This window comes from Erinaceus europaeus, chromosome 1 (genome assembly GCF_950295315.1).
Source record: "Erinaceus europaeus chromosome 1, mEriEur2.1, whole genome shotgun sequence".
Classification (NCBI taxonomy): domain Eukaryota; kingdom Metazoa; phylum Chordata; class Mammalia; order Eulipotyphla; family Erinaceidae; genus Erinaceus; species Erinaceus europaeus.
In genome coordinates, this window is record NC_080162.1 from 37,652,645 (window position 1) to 37,669,604 (window position 16,960).

Genomic DNA, 16,960 nt, shown 5'->3' on the forward strand with positions numbered 1-16,960 from the left:
TTTCTGTCCCTCTTTATCACTCATGACCTCCATATCCAAAATACTTCCAGAGATAAATCAGATACTCAACAGATTTGGCAAATGCATGAAAAAAACTGGCCACACCATGTTTCCTTTTATTTGAAACAATAATTTTATTCTTCCTGCAAGCATCCTCCTTTTGTATGCACAACCAGGTTCTGAGTGAACAAACACTGATAGATTGCTGTTCTCTTCCAATGTTATCATCCTTTCTATCTTCAGCACAGGACTTATCAAGTGATATTTCCTTTGTTTCTTTTTCTGACAGTTTTTCCCCTAGAATAGACCTCTACATGAAAGGAGACTGTGGCTGTCCATTCACTGGGTGCCAGTAGGCCTAACAGAGTGCGACACAGTAAAGAGGCTCAATAAATATGTGTAACATGAAGGGTGGCTCCGTAGCGCAATGAATAGTGCATTGGACTTCTAATAAATATGTGTAACATGAAATGAATACCAGACTTCCTCAAAGGCAACTCGGTTCTGATTCTGGTACTTTGCCTATAAAAAGACAGAAGCCTAGTCCATAACCTGAGTCTGAAGTAATGATAAATTTGTGCTGTTTGAGTGGTCTAGGAGGAAGCACAGTGGATAAAACACAAGACTTTCAAGCATTAAGTCCTGAGTTCAATCCCTGGCAGCACATGTACCAGAGTAGTGTCTGGTTCTTTCTCTTTCTCTGTGCTCTTTATGAACAAATAAAATATTTTTTAGAAAACTGTGCTATTTGAACAAACACTGGAGGCATTAAAACAAGGTTCATTTATGTCAATAATGTTTTCACCATTATTTTTCTAAGATAATTTTGTTAAAAACTTGCCCCTGGAAAAAAATGAAGAAAAAATTATCACAGTAATATATTCAAAGAGGGTGAGTGTTTAAGTAACTATGAATTCTAGAGCAAAGACACTGGGAGAAGTTATTTTAAATCTATTTTCCTGATTGAATTGTTACTTCACACATTAAATCAATGCTTTAGAAACAAAAATAGAACTTTTCAACCAATGTGTTTATAATGGCAGACATTGGATTCCAATATTTCAGCAGAAAGCTTAACTGTGTGGCTCTTATTTTGAAATAACTACACATAAAGAACTCTACTGGGACTGGATAGTGGTGCACCTGGTTGAGTGCACATTACATTGCACAAGGACCCAGGTTCTAGTCCCCAGTCCCCACCTACAGGGAGAAAGCTTTCTGAGTGGTGAAGCTGGGCTGCAGGTGTCTCTCTGTCTCTCCCCCTACCTCCCTTCTCGATTTTTGACTGTCTCTATCCAATAAATAAATATAATAAAAAAGAAATGGGGAGTCGGGCTGTAGCGCAGCGGGTTAAGCGCAGGTGGCGCAAAGCACAAGGACCGGCATAAGGATCCCGGTTTGAACCCCGGCTCCCCACCTGCAGGGGAGTCGCTTCACAGGCGGTGAAGCAGGTCTGCAGGTGTCTATCTTTCTCTCCCCCTCTCTGTCTTCCCCTCCTCTCTCCGTTTCTCTCTGTCCTATCCAACAACGACGAACAACAAAAATAACTACAACAATAAAACAACAAGGGCAACAAAAGGGAATAAATAAATAAAATAAAATATTTTTTAAAATTTTAAAAAAAAAGAAATGAGAAAGTGTTGCTTTAAAAAAAAGAACTATACACACTGACATAGCTTTCAAAGTGTTCTAAATTTGGTCCGGAAAAAAAAAGTGTTCTAAATTAATAATCTCCATCATATCCTCCAGAGTCAGCAAGCATGGAACACCACATTCGCTATTAGCAGTAGTAAAGCTTTGGATTATCAAGCATGAGGTCCTGAGTTCGATCCCCAGCAGCACATGTGCCAGAGTGATGTCTGGTTCTTTCTCTCTTCTCCTATCTTTCTCATAAATAAATAAAATCTTTAAAAAAAAAATCTACTAAACTACTAGTAAAAATATTTTAAAATAGTAACAAAGACACACTAACAAGTATTTTTAGACTTTATTAATAAGAGAGATAGGAAGAGAGAGAGAGAGAGAAAGAAGTAGACATCAGTCTGGTACATAAGAGTTCAATGCTTTATCCACTGTGCCATCTCCTGGAACACGAACGAACACACACACACACACACACACACACACATACACCCCACTTGATTGAAACAGACTATATAACAGGCTTGCAGGCTGCATACTCAATTCATCAATTCCTTTGGGTTAGAAAAAAAGAATATTCATTCTCACACCAACTCCATGCATGGGGAAATCAGACCACAAGGCACCCTATTGTAATGTAACAATTCAAGAGACAAAAGTACCATGGAAGGCCTAGTATCCAGCTCAGGAAAATACCAGAAAAAGACAAAGACAGAAAGTGGGAAAAAAAGAAAAAAAGCATAGTAAAGAAAACTAAACATTAATTGCTTACGTAACAAATATGCTGCCGGTATTCAGGATACATAAATGTGCTAATTTCAGGGCCCCATCCCCACCTGCAAGGGGGAATTTTCATGAGTGGTGAAGTAGTACTGCAGGTCTCTGTCCCTCTGTCTCCCTCTCCCTCCCTCCCTCCCTCCCTCCCTCCCTCCATCTCCCACTTCCTTCACTTCCTTCTCAATCTATCTCTATCCAAAATAAATTTTAAGGCAGAGGGTAGATAGCATAATGGTTATGCAAACAGACTCTCATGCCTGAGGCTCCAGAGTCCCAGGTTCAATCTCTGCACCACCATAAACCAGAGTTGAGGAGTGTTTTGGTTAAATAAAAAAATAAAAAATAAAAAAATTAATTTTTATAGTTTTTTTTTTTTTAAATCTTATGAGGGAGTCGGGCGGTAGCACAGCGGGCTAAGCGCAGGTGGCGCAAAGCACAAGGACCGGCATAAGGATCCCTGTTCGAACCCCGGCTCCCCACCTGCAGGGGAGTCGCTTCACAGGCGGTGAAGCAGGTCTGCAGGTGTCTGTCTTTCTCTCCTCCTCTCTGTCTTCCCCTCCCTCTCTCCATTTCTCTCTGTCCTATCCAACAACGACAACAACAATAATAACTACAACAATAAAACAACAAGGGCAACAAAAGGGAATAAATTAAATAAATATTTTTAAAAAATTAAAAAAAAAATCTTATGAATACTATACAAGTGAAATTAATAAAACAGATCTGCATTTCAACAAAGATGTACCTCAACAGCATATTAAGTGATTCATATACCATGACATTGCACTATGTAGAAAAATCAAGAGCAGGCAGGTTAGAGAGGTAGTTCATCAGGTGGGGTACACACTTTGTCAGGCACACAGCTCAGGTTCGAGCACGGACAGCACACTATAGTCCAGCATTATGGACAGCAGAATTGTCCGTGCGTGTGTGCGTCCCAGTCCCCATCCCCGTCCGTGCCTAGATCAAATATTTGTGCTAGGAAGGCCACTCAGCAGTATCACGCATGGTGATTTGAGTTCATTCCCTGGGCTGACAAAACAGCGTACCTCAACAGTGTGCCTGCATTCTCACTCACATGTACCAGGTTTGACCCCAATGCCCACACTGGAAAAAGCTCCAGTGCTGTTTCACCTTTCCTTCTCTCTGTTTCTACCTGAAAAAAGTCCGTTCAGAATGGGAAAGCCCTGGCAATGACCAAAAAAAAAAAAAAAAAAAGCCTGGAAGCAAAAAGGAAAAGAAAAAAAGAAAACTGGGAAAGTTCATATTAAGTTCCTCTGGAGAACAAAGAACTATGAGTCAGCATATATGGAAGGCATACATGTCTTCAAATTTTGAAAGTATTCAAAAAAAAAAGATTAAATGGGGGGGTAGACAGCATAATGGTTATGCAAAGAGACTTTCATACCTGAGGCTCCACAGTCCCAGGTTCAATCCCCCGCTCCACTATAAACCACAGCTGTACTTTGGTTAAAAATAATAATAAATAAAAATTTTAAAAGATTAAATGTAAGTTAGTTATTCTGTATTTCAAAGTTTACTACTTCTCTTTTTTCCTCTCTTATTTATTTTTTCTTTCTGTTAGGATCCAGAACCTCCTCTCCTGTATGCATAATTTCACCACTCCAGGACAGTTTTTCATTCAGAAGATGCCATAGTACCTTCATGTGGTGCTGGTGCTGGGGCTGGGGCTGGGGCTGGGGCTGGGGCTGGGGCTGGGACTGGAACCTAGGCCCTCTCACAGGGGAGGCATGCACTCTACCAAAAAAAAAAAAAAAAAAAAAAAAAAAAAAAAGACTACTTTTCTTTAATGCAATCTTTATATAGTTGAAGATTATATTTTAAGGTAATATTGATATCCTTTGGGGGCCAGGTGTTGGCACACCTGGTTAAGCACACACATTACAGTGCACAAGAATCCAGGTTCAAGTCCCTGGTCCCCACCTGCAGGGAGAAAACTTCGCAAGTGGTGAAGCAGTTCTGCAGGTGTTTCTCTGTCTCTCTCCCGCACTATTTCCCCTCCCCTCACAATTTCTCTCTGTCTCTATTCAAAATAAATCAATAAAGATTTTTTTTAAATTAAGGTAATAGCACAACTGACTGTAGAGGTAGTGATTGCACATACAGTTCTAAAAACTATTTTAGACTTTTTAATAAGTTGAATATTTTCAATGCACAATCCTTATCCCACTGAATAACAAAAAATATAGTATTTTTTCTCTATTTAAAAGACCATACAAGGCAAGGAAGTACAACAGATTTTCATGTCTGAAGTTCCAGGGTCCAGGTCCAATTCCCAGCACTACTATAATCAATGCTCTGGTAAAAAAAAATAAATAAATAGTGGTCTGGGAGGTGGCGCAGTGGCTAAGGCACCAGAATCTCAAGCATGAGTTCCTGAGTTCGATCCCCAGCAGCACATGTACCAGAGTGATGGCTGGTTCTTTCTCTCCTCCTTTCTCATGAATAAATTCTTTAAAAAAAAAAAAAAAAAAAGGAATGCTTTAAAAATAAATAAATAAAATAAAATGTGTGTATCTGACATACACACATAAGTACCTATTATACTGGTGGCTCACCCAGTGGACCACACTAAGGATCCCAGTTCAAGCACTTACTCCCCAAATGTGTGGGAGAAGCTTCACAAACAGTGGAGTAGTACTGTAGTGTCTCTCCTTCTCTCTGTCTTTAAATAACTCCCTCTGTCAAAAATAAATAACTGGGAGCTGGGCGGTAGCACAGGGGTTAAGCGCAGGTGGCGCAAAGCACAAGGACCGGCTTAAGGATTCCGGTTCAAGCCCCCAGCTCCCTACCTGCAGGGGAGTCGCTTCACAGGTGGTGAAGCAGGTCTGCAGGTGTCTGTCTTTCTCTCCCCCTCTGTCTTCCCCTCCTCCCTCCATTTCTCTCTGTCCTATCCAACAACAACGACATCAATAACAACAATAAGTACAAGAATAAAACAACAAGAGCAACAAAAGGGAAAATTAATAAATAAATATCAAAACAAAAGAAAAAAAATAAATAAATAACTGACAAAAATAGTGGAGTCGTGCAAGCAACAAGCCCCAACAATACCCTTTGTGGTAAAAAGAGAAAGAAAAAAAAAGTATAGTGGTCTGGGAGGTGGCACAGTGGATTAAGCACTGGACTCTCAAGCATGAGGTCCTAAATTCAATCCCCGACAGCACGTGTACCAGAGTGAGGTCTGGTTCATTCTCTCTCTCCTCCTTTCTCATTAATAAATAAAATATATTTTTTAAAGTATAACTATATGGTGCCAATTAAAGGTCAACTGAGTGGTCTGGGAGGTAGCGCAATGGATAAAGCATTGGACTCTCAAGCATGAGGTCTTGAGTTCGATCCCCAGCAGCACATATGCCAGAGTGATGTCGGCTCTTTCTCTCTCTCCTATCTTTCTCATCAATAAATAAATATTTTTTTAAAAAGTCAACAGAATGAAAGGAGGAAGGCTAATGGACTGGAGATAGGTGGTCTAAATCAGGATAAAGAAGATATTCAAGCTGATTTTCAATAATGCACACTTGTACTAGTTAGGCCTATATAATTTTTTTAAGATTTTATCTATTAATGACAAAGATAGGAGGAGAGAAAGAACCAGAAAACACTTAGAACCTCAGGCTTAAAGAGCCACCTCCCAGACCACCTATATTTTTTGTTTTGTTTTATTTATTTATTTTCCCTTTTTGTTGCCCTTGTTTTTTTTTTTTTTGTTGTTGTTGTAGTTATTGTTGTTGTTATTGATGTTGTTGTTAGATAGGACAGAGAGAAATGGAGAGAGATGGGGAAGACAGAGAGGGGGAGAGAAAGACAGACACGGCAGACCTGCTTCACCACCTGTGAAGCGACTCACTTGCAGGTGGGGAGCCGGGGGCTGGAACCCAGATCCTTAAGCCAGTCCTTATGTTTTGCGCCCGACTCCCTATATAAATGTTTTTAGGTGCAAAAACAAAAGGCAGCTGAGGACTAAAATCTGTAAGGACTAATCACAAAATGTGATTGCAGTGATCACCAAAAAAAAAAAAAAAAAAAGATAAGCAAGGGGCCAGGCAGTGGCACGTGCAATTTAGCACACACAATACCATGCACCAGGGCCCAAGTTTAAGCCTCTGGTTCCCGCACTGAGGGATGCTTCACAACTGATGAAGCAGGTCTGCAGGTGTCTACGTCTCTCTCTCTGTTTTTCTCTCTCCCTATCTCCCCTGCCCCTTTCAATTTCTCTCTGTTCTATCAAATAAAATAGAAATGAAAAGGGGGGGGGTGCCACTAAGAGTGGCAGATTCCCAGTACTGGCACTGAACCCCAGCAATAACCCTGGTAGCAATGGGGGAAAAAGACAAGCAATATGTATTCCAAATAAAACTCTACCAAAAAGAGCGAGTGGCCAAACATAACTTCTTTTTCACACAAAACAGGAGTTAAGGCAGACACTATGCCCAAGTGAGGGCTGTTAATTGATAAAAGAGCAAGAGGAACCAATTTCTCACGGTCATGGTTGTGGTTTTGACTTAAGCGGGTTATAAATTAGTGGTTCAAGTCAGTGCATAAAGTCAGTATCACTAGAAGTGAAAATGCTCCCTGTGTGTTCAATCTCTAGTGGAGATGACAGACAGCATGTGAAAAGCCTCCACACCAAAATCAGCACATCCCAATTCACAGCAGACATACAGAAGAATGGAGCAGAACACATCTGCCATTCTACACCTCTCTAGTCCAACTTGAATTTTCAATTTGTGAACAGTGAAAAACAGCAGAATATCGTTTATCAGTTAGTGTGCAATCTTTTCTGATTTCCTTTTCAATAGAGAACTTAAGTGGCTATACTGTCAGGAAAAAAAAATTGACAAGGAAGTCAGCAGCTTCTTAAATCAATCTAACAAGATGCCAGAGAAAAGGGTTGTCTCTGGAAATCATTCTGTGAACAAAGGTTTGCTTAAATGCCTTCTCTTAAGAGTTAGCTAATTTCACCTGCTGGAAAAAATTATTCCTTCTTATAATGTGTTTTAACAATAAATTGATTACCAAATTTGTATCTATATTTCAATACTCTCCTCTGATCTCTACTTGCTTGTATTAAGCAAGTTTGCAATTCCAAACAATGTTCTTATTCCCTTCCCCCAAATCCACCGATTCCTATCTGGGGGGCTGGGGGGGGAAATACAGGACAAAACCCAAAAAACTTCCAGTCACCGGGAGTCTGGTGGTAGCACAGCGGGTTGAGCGCAGGTGGCGCAAAGTGTAAGAACCGGCATAAGGATCCAGATTCGAGCCCCTGGCTCCCCACCTGCAGGGGAGCCGCTTCACAGGCAGTGAAGCAGGTCTGCAGGTGTCTATTTTTCTCTCTCCCCTTCTCTGTCTTCCCCTCCTCTCTCCATTTCTCTCTCTCCTATCCAACAGAAATGACATCAATCATAACTACAACAATAAAACAACAAGGGCAACAAAAGGGAATAAATAATAAATATATATTTTTTAAAACTTCCAGTCACCAAATGTTTGGTCCAAAAGCAGTTGGAAATGTGTTTCCTGTCTCTCTCTACATTTAGTCCATCAGCAAATTCTATCACCTCTACCTTGATACAGATTGGAAAGGGAGCACTTCTCACTGCATTCTCTTCTCACTGCATTCTCTCCAATGTCAACACCTTGGTCCAAGGCGTGGTTTTACTTATCCTCTGGTCCAGATGACTATAGGTTTCACACATACCATCATCAGTGTATCTTTCCTGATCAGCCAAAGTCTTTTTAAAGGAGACTCCTGCTGAGAATCCTTCAAGGCTTCCTCTCTCACAACAAAAACTAAAATTCCCCCCAGGGCCTGCTTCCAAAGAAGGCCTCTCCTTCCTCTCAAAGTTAATCTCCAATGGTGCCACTTCATCACACACTCACTGGAGGCAGATCTCAGTTTAAAAATCTTTCAGAGACATAGTCTTCTACCCCTGCCCTCTTTATCTTCCCTTCCCTCCACAGGGGGGGGGGGGGTGTGGAGTGGAAAAAAATCTACCAAGAGTTGGAATCAAGTAGGCACAAAGCCCCAATGAAATTATGAAGGCAAAAGGAAAAAAAAGTGAGGCGTGGTCCAGGAGGTGGCACAGTGATAAAGCTTTGGACTCTTAAGCATAAGGTCCTGGGTTCGATCCCCGGCAGCACATGTGCCAGAGTGATGTCTGGTTCTTTCTCTCTCCTCCTATCTTTCTCATTAATAAATAAATAAAGGGAGTCGGGCTGTAGCGCAGCGGGTTAAGCGCAGGTGGCGCAAAGCACAAGGACCGGCATAAGGATCCCGGTTCAAACCCCGGCTCCCCACCTGCAGGGGAGTCGCTTCACAGGCGGTGAAGCAGGTCTGCAGGTGTCTATCTTTCTCTCCTCCTCTCTGTCTTCCCCTCCTCTCTCCATTTCTCTCTGTCCTATCCAACAACGACAACAACAATAATAACTACAACAATAAAAAAACAAGGGCAACAAAAGGGAATAAATAAATAAAATAAATATTAAATAAATAATAAATAAATAAATAATCTTTAAAAAGAAAAAGAAAAAAGTGAGGGAAGGTGGCGGAGAAAACAAAAAAAGAGGAAAGAAAACAAAGGCATTTATTTAAAAATAGGCTGCACAGCCCAAGTGTTAGGCTATCAAGCAAGATGTCAATAGTGCCACAGAGCAGTTCTCTGGTTCTTTCCTCCTCTCTCTCATTCAAAAAACAAGTAAAAAATAAGGAGAAGTCAGGCGGTAGCGCATCGGGTACGTGGCGCAAAGCTCAAGGACCGGTGCAAGGGTCCTGGTTCAAGCCCGGTTCAAGCCCACCTACAGGGAAGTCGCTTCACAGGTGGTGAAGCAGGTCTGCAAGTGTCTTTCTCTCCTTCTGTCTTCCCCTCCTCTCTCCATTTCTCTCTGTCCTATCTAACAATGACATCAATAACAACAATAACTACACAAGGGCAACAAAAGGGAAAATAAATAATAATTTTAAAAACTTAAGAAAGAGTAGAAAAAAATTTAAAAAATAAGTAAAAAATAATAATGGAAATGGGTAGATAGCATAATGGTTATGCAAACAAATTTTCATGCCTGAGGCTCAGAGGTCCCAGGTTCAATCCCCTGCACCAGCATAAACTAGAGCTGAGCAGTGCTCTGGTAGTAATAATAAGTCAGGGAGATAGATCAATGTATAAAGCACCAACTTGAATCAATATCTCTTTCCTCTATCTATCTATCTATCTATCTATCTATCTATCTATCTACCGATCTCTTTCCTCATCTGGGTTATTGCTGAGGCTCTGAGCATTCAAGACCCTATCATTCCTGTAGCCAGTCTTTTTTCAGGATAGAAGATGACAGATACAGAGAAACAGAGAGAAGAAGAGACACCTGTAACACTGCTTCAACACTCATAAAGCTTCTCCCACTATGGGTGAGGACCAGGGACATGAACCCAAGTCCTTGGGCATGTGTACTCTACCAAGTGATCTACCTACCACCTGGCTCAAAACACCCAATTTGCATGCCTAAGACCTTAGAGACTTCAAGTTCAATCCTCAGCACAACCATAAGCCACAACTAAGCAATGCTGTTACCTGTCTCTGTGTATATCTCTCTTATAAAAATAAAAACTTTAAATCTATATATACATACATATATATTTAATATCAGCAGTCAGGGATGTGGTTCGAGCTACAGAGCTCAGGACCTGCACATATGAAATTCCATGTTCTAGATGCCAGTAGAAAAGAAAAGTTCTGCAGGGAACAGGCAGTGGCATATCCGGTATACAGTTACCATGCACAAAGAACCAGGTCCAAGTCTCCCATCCTCATGTGCAGGGAGAAGCTTCCTGAGTGCTGAAGCAGGGCTGCAGGTCTTTCTCTCCCTCTCTGTCTCCCCCTTCCCTCTCAATTTCTCTCTGTCTCTATCCAACAGGAAGAAAAAACGGAAAGGAAGGAAGGAAAGAGGAAGAGAGAGAGAGAGGGAAAGGGGAGAGAAGAGAATGCATGGAATGCTCTGGCCTCTCAACAGTGAAATAAGCCTTTAAAAATTCTAAACATTATTTCTTTATATCTCTCCCTTCTAAGTGAAACCTATAAGTAAATAATAAATAAAAGATCCAAATAAACTGATCAACTTTTCTCTGTGCTTCTCTAGATGACCTCTTATGATCCACCTCTGCCATTTTCTGAGCAAGTTAGAGGTCAACTAGACACCCCCAATAAAATGTGATTTTCTTGTCCCGAAATTACATGAGAAATTTTGAATGAGAGCATCTGCAGATTCTCTAAGGAGTGATTCATGGTTTTCTTTCATCCAATTAGTAAATGTCTGACTTTAAAAAGGTCAAAAAGCACAGATTTATATTTTCAAAGCAGTCCATCAGGATACATTTATATGCCAACAAATCAATTCAACCAACAGGATGAGAATTCAAATAAGCCTCCACCAAGACACAAACCTTTGTTTTTTTTTCTTCAACAAATCCCTGCTTTCATTGCTATGTAGGCTTCTACTGGGTTGTCAAAAAAGTCACGACACATTTTTGCATAAAAACATAGAAAAAAATACATCGTGACTTTCCAGCAACCATGGATCAACTGTTTTCACCAAACACAGAAAAAGACCAAGTCCAGGTTCATATCCCTTTTTGGAGTTACACGGAAAAGAAAACAATAAGAAAGGGATATAATATATTAGTCTATCATTGAGAAAAATTTAAAAAAACAAAGTATGTACTTGTATTCTTTTTAAAATTTATTTATTTTACCTTTTGTTGCTCTTGTTTTTATTGTTGTTGTAGTTATTATTGTTGTTGTTACTGATGTCATCATTGCTAGATAGGACAGAGAGAAATGGATAGAGATGGGGAAGACATAGAGGGGGAGAGAAAGATAAGACACCTGCAGACCTGCTGTGTCACCGCCTATGAATCGATTTCCCTGCAGGTGGGAAGCCAGGGGCTTGAACCAGGATCCTACTCCAGTCCTTGTGCTTTGTACCATGTGCACTTAACCTGCTGCGCTACCACCCAACTCCCAAGTATTTATATTCTAACAAGGCAAATTAATTAATGAAGCACACAGAGAGTAAGACATAAACAAAACATGCAAATGAAATACAATTTTTAAAATCCAAGGGAGCAGTAGCACATAGCTAGCATAATGGTTATGCAAAATGACTATTATGCCTGAGGTTCCAAAGTCCCAGGTTCAATCCCCTGTACCACCCTAACCCAGAGCTGTGCTATGGTAAGAAAATAAATAAAATAGAATCCAAGGTAGAAAAAAAATCGAAGAGTATTTCCAAGACAAATCAAGAAAGGTTAACATACTGAAATTTAGACTTTCCTTAGCAGAAACAATAGCAAAAATAAGAGGGTCAATTAGTTATTTGGAAACCCACTGGTACAAAGCACTAAAATACTATGGGAAACAAATCTCCCATTTCTACCCTCAAAAGGAATTCCCTTTTTCTTCCTCAATTAAAATATAAATTAAGCTTATAGGCTGGGTGGTGGCACACCTGGTTGAGCGCACATATTACAGTGCAGAAGGGCCTGAGTTCGAACCTCCGGTCCCCACCTGCAGGGGGAAGGCTTTATGAGTGGTGAAGCAGGTTTGCAGGTGTCTCTCTGTCTCTCTCCTCTCTATCTCCCCTCCTCCTCTCAATTTCTGGCTGTCTCTATCCAATAAACAAAGATAAAAAAATTTTTTTAATTAAGCTTATATTCTCCAAAGGTCCTAAATTCAAGTCTCTTCACTCAACAAAAAACATCAAAGGTGGGGAGGTTAGTGAGCACAGTAAAAGAACCTAAGTCTCCCTCTTGCAATGCAAGGATACAAGATTTTTTTAAAAATATTTATTTATTTTCCCTTTTGCAGCCCTTGTTGTTTTTCATTGTTGTGGTTATTGTTGTTGTTATTGATGTTGTCATTGTTAGATAGAACAGAGAGAAATGGAGAGAGAGAGGGAAGGCAGAGAGGGAAAGAGAAAGACACCTACAGACCTGCTTCACCACCACTGGGGAGCCGGGGACTTGAACCAGAATCCTTATGATCCTTACAATCCTTGCACTTTGTGCCACCTGCACTTATCCTGCTGTGCTAACCACCCAACTCCCAAGGATACAAGTTTTAAAAGGTGAATGTGTAAGTGTAAGTACACATTCCAACAAGTGGTAAGCCCAATCAATGTCTCTGTTTCCAAATAGAGATAAAATAGTACAAACTTCTCAGGCAAGTACCATTTCTTTCCTTTTTTTCCTTCTCCACCATAAATATTGAGTGATTTAGGGCTTCTGGAGGAGGGGCTAAGGAGCAGCAGGAGCTGTGTTTCTCCCCACTCCTCTCCTGGTCAACTAGAAATACCAAAGGAGACCACCTGGGACCACAACAAGACAGAACTAGAACGACTTCAGGAACCCACCAAATCACTGGTGAGTGCAAACAACGTGTGGCTCATAAACAGAGAGGAGTCTAGAGAGAGATTAAGTGGCTGGTAACAGTCTGACAGTTTACCAGTTCAGACACCACCTCCAGTCTGTTTCACCAACAAGGAGACGGCTGAAGGGAGGACAGGACTCCCCTGAGACTCACCAAATGCGACTGTGAGTCTCCACTGCTACTGTCCTCGGAATCTGGGGTAGCTACAGGGAGGCCCTGTACTGACACTAGGGGACAGAGCTAAGGAGGAAACTCAGGAGAAGATCTATACCTCAGTGGCCTAGTGGTGGGGCTGTGAAAGTCTCTTTGCATAACCACTGGATTATCTCTTCCCCACCCTGCTTTATCTTGGTCTGGAGTCAGTGATTAGCAATAAAAACAATAAAATATCTAGGAATAAACCTAACCAAAGAAGTGAAAAACTTGTATCCTGAAAATTATGAGTCACTACTCAAGGAAACTGAAAAAGACACAAAGAAGTGGAAAGATATTCTGTGTTCATGGGTTGGAAGAATTAACATCACTAAAATGAATAGACTACCCAGAGCCATATACAAATTTAACACTATCCCCATCAAGATCCCAACCACATTTTTAGGAGAATAGAACAAATGCTACAAATGTTTATCTGGAACCAAAAAAGACCTAGAATTGCCAAAACAATCTTGAGAAGAAAGAACAGAACTGGAGGCATCACACTCCCAGATCTCAAGTTGTATTATATGGCAGTTGTCATCAAAACTGCTTGGTACTGGGACATGAATAAACACACTGACCAGTGGAGTAGAATTGAGAGCCCAGAAGTAAGCCCCCACACCTATGGACATCTAATCTTTAACAAAGGTGCCCAGACGATTAAATAGGGAAAGCAGAGTCTCTTTAACAAATGGTGTTGGAGGGAGTCGGGCTGTAGCGCAGCGGGTTAAGCGCAGGTGGCGCAAAGCACAAGGACCGGCATAAGGATCCCGGTTCGAACCCCGGCTCCCCACCTGCAGGGGAGTCACTTCACAGGCGGTGAAGCAGGTCTGCAGGTGTCTGTCTTTCTCTCCTCCTCTCTGTCTTCCCCTCCTCTCTCCATTTCTCTCTGTCCTATCCAACAACGACAACAACAATAATAACTACAACAATAAAACAACAAGGACAACAAAAGGGAATAAAAAAATAAATATTAAAAAAAAAAAGAAAACAAATGGTGTTGGAAAAAAATAGGCTGAAATATGCAGAAGAATGAAACTGAACCACTATATTTCACCAAATAAAAAAGTAAATTCCAAGTGGATCAAGGACTTGCATGTTAGACCACAAACTATCAGATACTTAGAGGAAAAAATATTGACAGACTCTTTTCCGCATAAATTTTAAAGACATCTTCAATGAAATGAATCCTATTACAAAGAAGATTAAGGCAAGCATAAACCTATGGGATTACATCAAATTAAAAAGCTTCTGCACAGCAAAAGCACTACCCAAACCAAGAGACCCTTCACAGAATGGGAGAAAATCTTTACATGGCATACATAAGACAAGAGGCTAATAACCAAAATATATAAAGAGCTTGCTAATCTCTATAACAAGACAACAAATAACCCCATCCAAAAAAGTGGGGTGAGGGGACATGGACAGAATATTCACCACAGAAGAGATCCAAAAGGCCAAGAAACACATGGAAAAATGCTCCAAGTCTTTTGATTGTCAGAGAAATGCAAATAAAGACAATAATGAGACACCATTCACTACTGTGAGAATGTCATACATCAGAAAAGGTAACAGCAGCAAAAACTGGAGAGGTTGTGGAGTCAAAGGAACCCTCCTGCACTGCTGGTGGGAATGTAAATTGGTCCAACCTCTGTGGAGAACAGTCTAGAGAACTCTCAGAAGGCTAGAAATGGACCTACCCTATGATTCTGCAATTCCTCTCCTGGGGATATATCCTAAGGAACTCAACATACCCATCCAAAAAGATCTGTGTCCACATATGTTCTTAGCAGCACAATTTGTAATAGCCAAAACCTAGAAGCAACCCAGGTGTCCAACAACAGATGAGTGACTGAGCAAGTTGTGGTATATATACACAATGGAATACTACTCAGATATAAAAAACAGTGACTTCACCGTTTTCAGTAGATCCTCACAATTTCCCGACAGCCAGGGGCTCGAACCTGGATTCTTGACAATTGAACTTTGTGCCATGTGCGCTTAAACTGCTGTGCTACCGCCCAACTCCTGAAGTTTTTAATGTCAATCACTCTCAAGTTCCAAAACAACTTTGTTCTTCATCTGAGAAGTACCAAGGATAGTACTAGATCACAATGGCAACTAAGTACCTTTCCTTTCTTTTTCTATCTTGGTTCTCTTAATTTTTTCTAGATTTTTTTAAAGATTCATTTATTGTTGTTGTTTAAGATTTTATTTATTCATGAAAAATGTAGTAGAGAAAAACAATAAGACATCACTCTGGTACATTGTGCTGCCAGGGATTGAACTCAGGACCTCATGTTCGAGAGTCCAACGCTTTATCCACTGCGCCACCTCCCAGACCATTTTTTTTTTTAAAGATTTTATCCACTTATTAATGAAACAGACAGGAGGAGAGAGAGAGAGAGAACGAAAACCAGATATCACTCTGATACATGTGCTGCTATAGATAGACCTCTGAGTCTCTTGCTTGAGAGTCCAACACGACCCACTGTGCAACTCCTGGACCAGGCATAAATCTCTACTGTCCTATTCTCAGCTCTCCTTTCATATATATAAGACTATCATAAATAAGAAATTCAAGTGATCTGGGAGGTGGCACAGTGACTAAGGCACTAGATTCTCAAGCATGAGGTCCTGAGTTCAATCCCCGGCAGCAAATATACCAGAGAGATGTTTGGTTCTTTCTCTCTCCTACCTTTCTCATTAACAAATAAATAAAATCGTTTAAAAAAAAATCAAGAGCAGGGGAGATAGCATAATGGTTATGCAAAGAGACTCATGTCTGAGGCTCTGAAATTCCAGGTTCAATCCCCTTGCACTATCATAAGCTAGAGCTGAAAAAGAAAGAGAGAAAGAAAGAAAGAGAAGCAAGCAGAAGTTGAAAAACAAGATCAGAAATGAAAACACAAGTAGAACCTGAAATGTAACTGGCATATCGCACCAAAGTAAAAGACTCTGGGGTGGGTGGGTGGGGAAAATACAGGTCCATGAAGGATGATAAATGACATAGTGGGGGTTGTATTGTTAAATAGGAAACTGGAGAATGTTATGCATGTACAAACTATTGTATTTACTGTTGAATGTAAAACATTAATTCCCCAATAAAGAAATAAATTTTAAAAAATAAATTAAAAAAAAAAAAAGAAAGAGAAGGAGGGAGGGAGTGAGGAAGGAAAGAAGAGGAAGGATGGGAAAAGAAAGTCAAGTGGGAAATGTATGGAACTGTACCCCTCTTATACCACAATCTTGTCAATCATTATTAAATCACTAAAAAAAAATTATTTAAAGAAAAAGGTCAAGAGTCTTCCTCGTCATTACATTCCTACTCATATTTGAAAGGAAGAAATAGGGGAGTAGGGCAGTAGTGCAGTGAGCTAAGAGTAAGTGGCATGAAGCCCAAGGACCAGCATAAAGATACCAACCAGTTCAAGCCCCCAGCTCCCCACCTGCAGGGGAGTTGTTTCACACGTGGTGAAGCAGGTCTACAGGTGTCTGTCTTTCTCTCCCACTCTCTGTCCTCCCCTCCTCTCTCCATTTCTCTCTGTCCTATCCAACAACAATGACATCAATAACAACAATAACTACAACAACAATAAAAAACAACAAGGGCAACAAAAGGGAAAATAAATAAATATTAAAAAGAAAGGAAGGAAGGAAGGAAGGAAGGAAGAAATACAGCAAGCATAAAGATAAAGAACATGCACACTGTAATTAGTCCATGGTACATGTCTCTGCTCTACCTCTAATTCAAATTCACAATCTAAGTTATACAGATAACCTTAGTATAACTTGGTACCAAATATATGACAATGTGGATACCATAAATGCATCTCCTTCCTAGGTTATAAAAATTAAATCAATAAACACAGGAGTGAGGAAAAGGTTACTAACATATATAT

The 16,960-nt window shown here is 40.3% G+C and overlaps 1 protein-coding gene across 1 annotated transcript in view; it reads right to left on the reverse strand.

Annotated features, from left to right (window-relative positions):
* VAPB (VAMP associated protein B and C) overlaps window positions 1-16,960 on the reverse strand; it is an 80,351-nt gene that overhangs the window by 50,596 nt on the left and 12,795 nt on the right. The gene's annotated exons all lie outside the window — the stretch shown is intronic.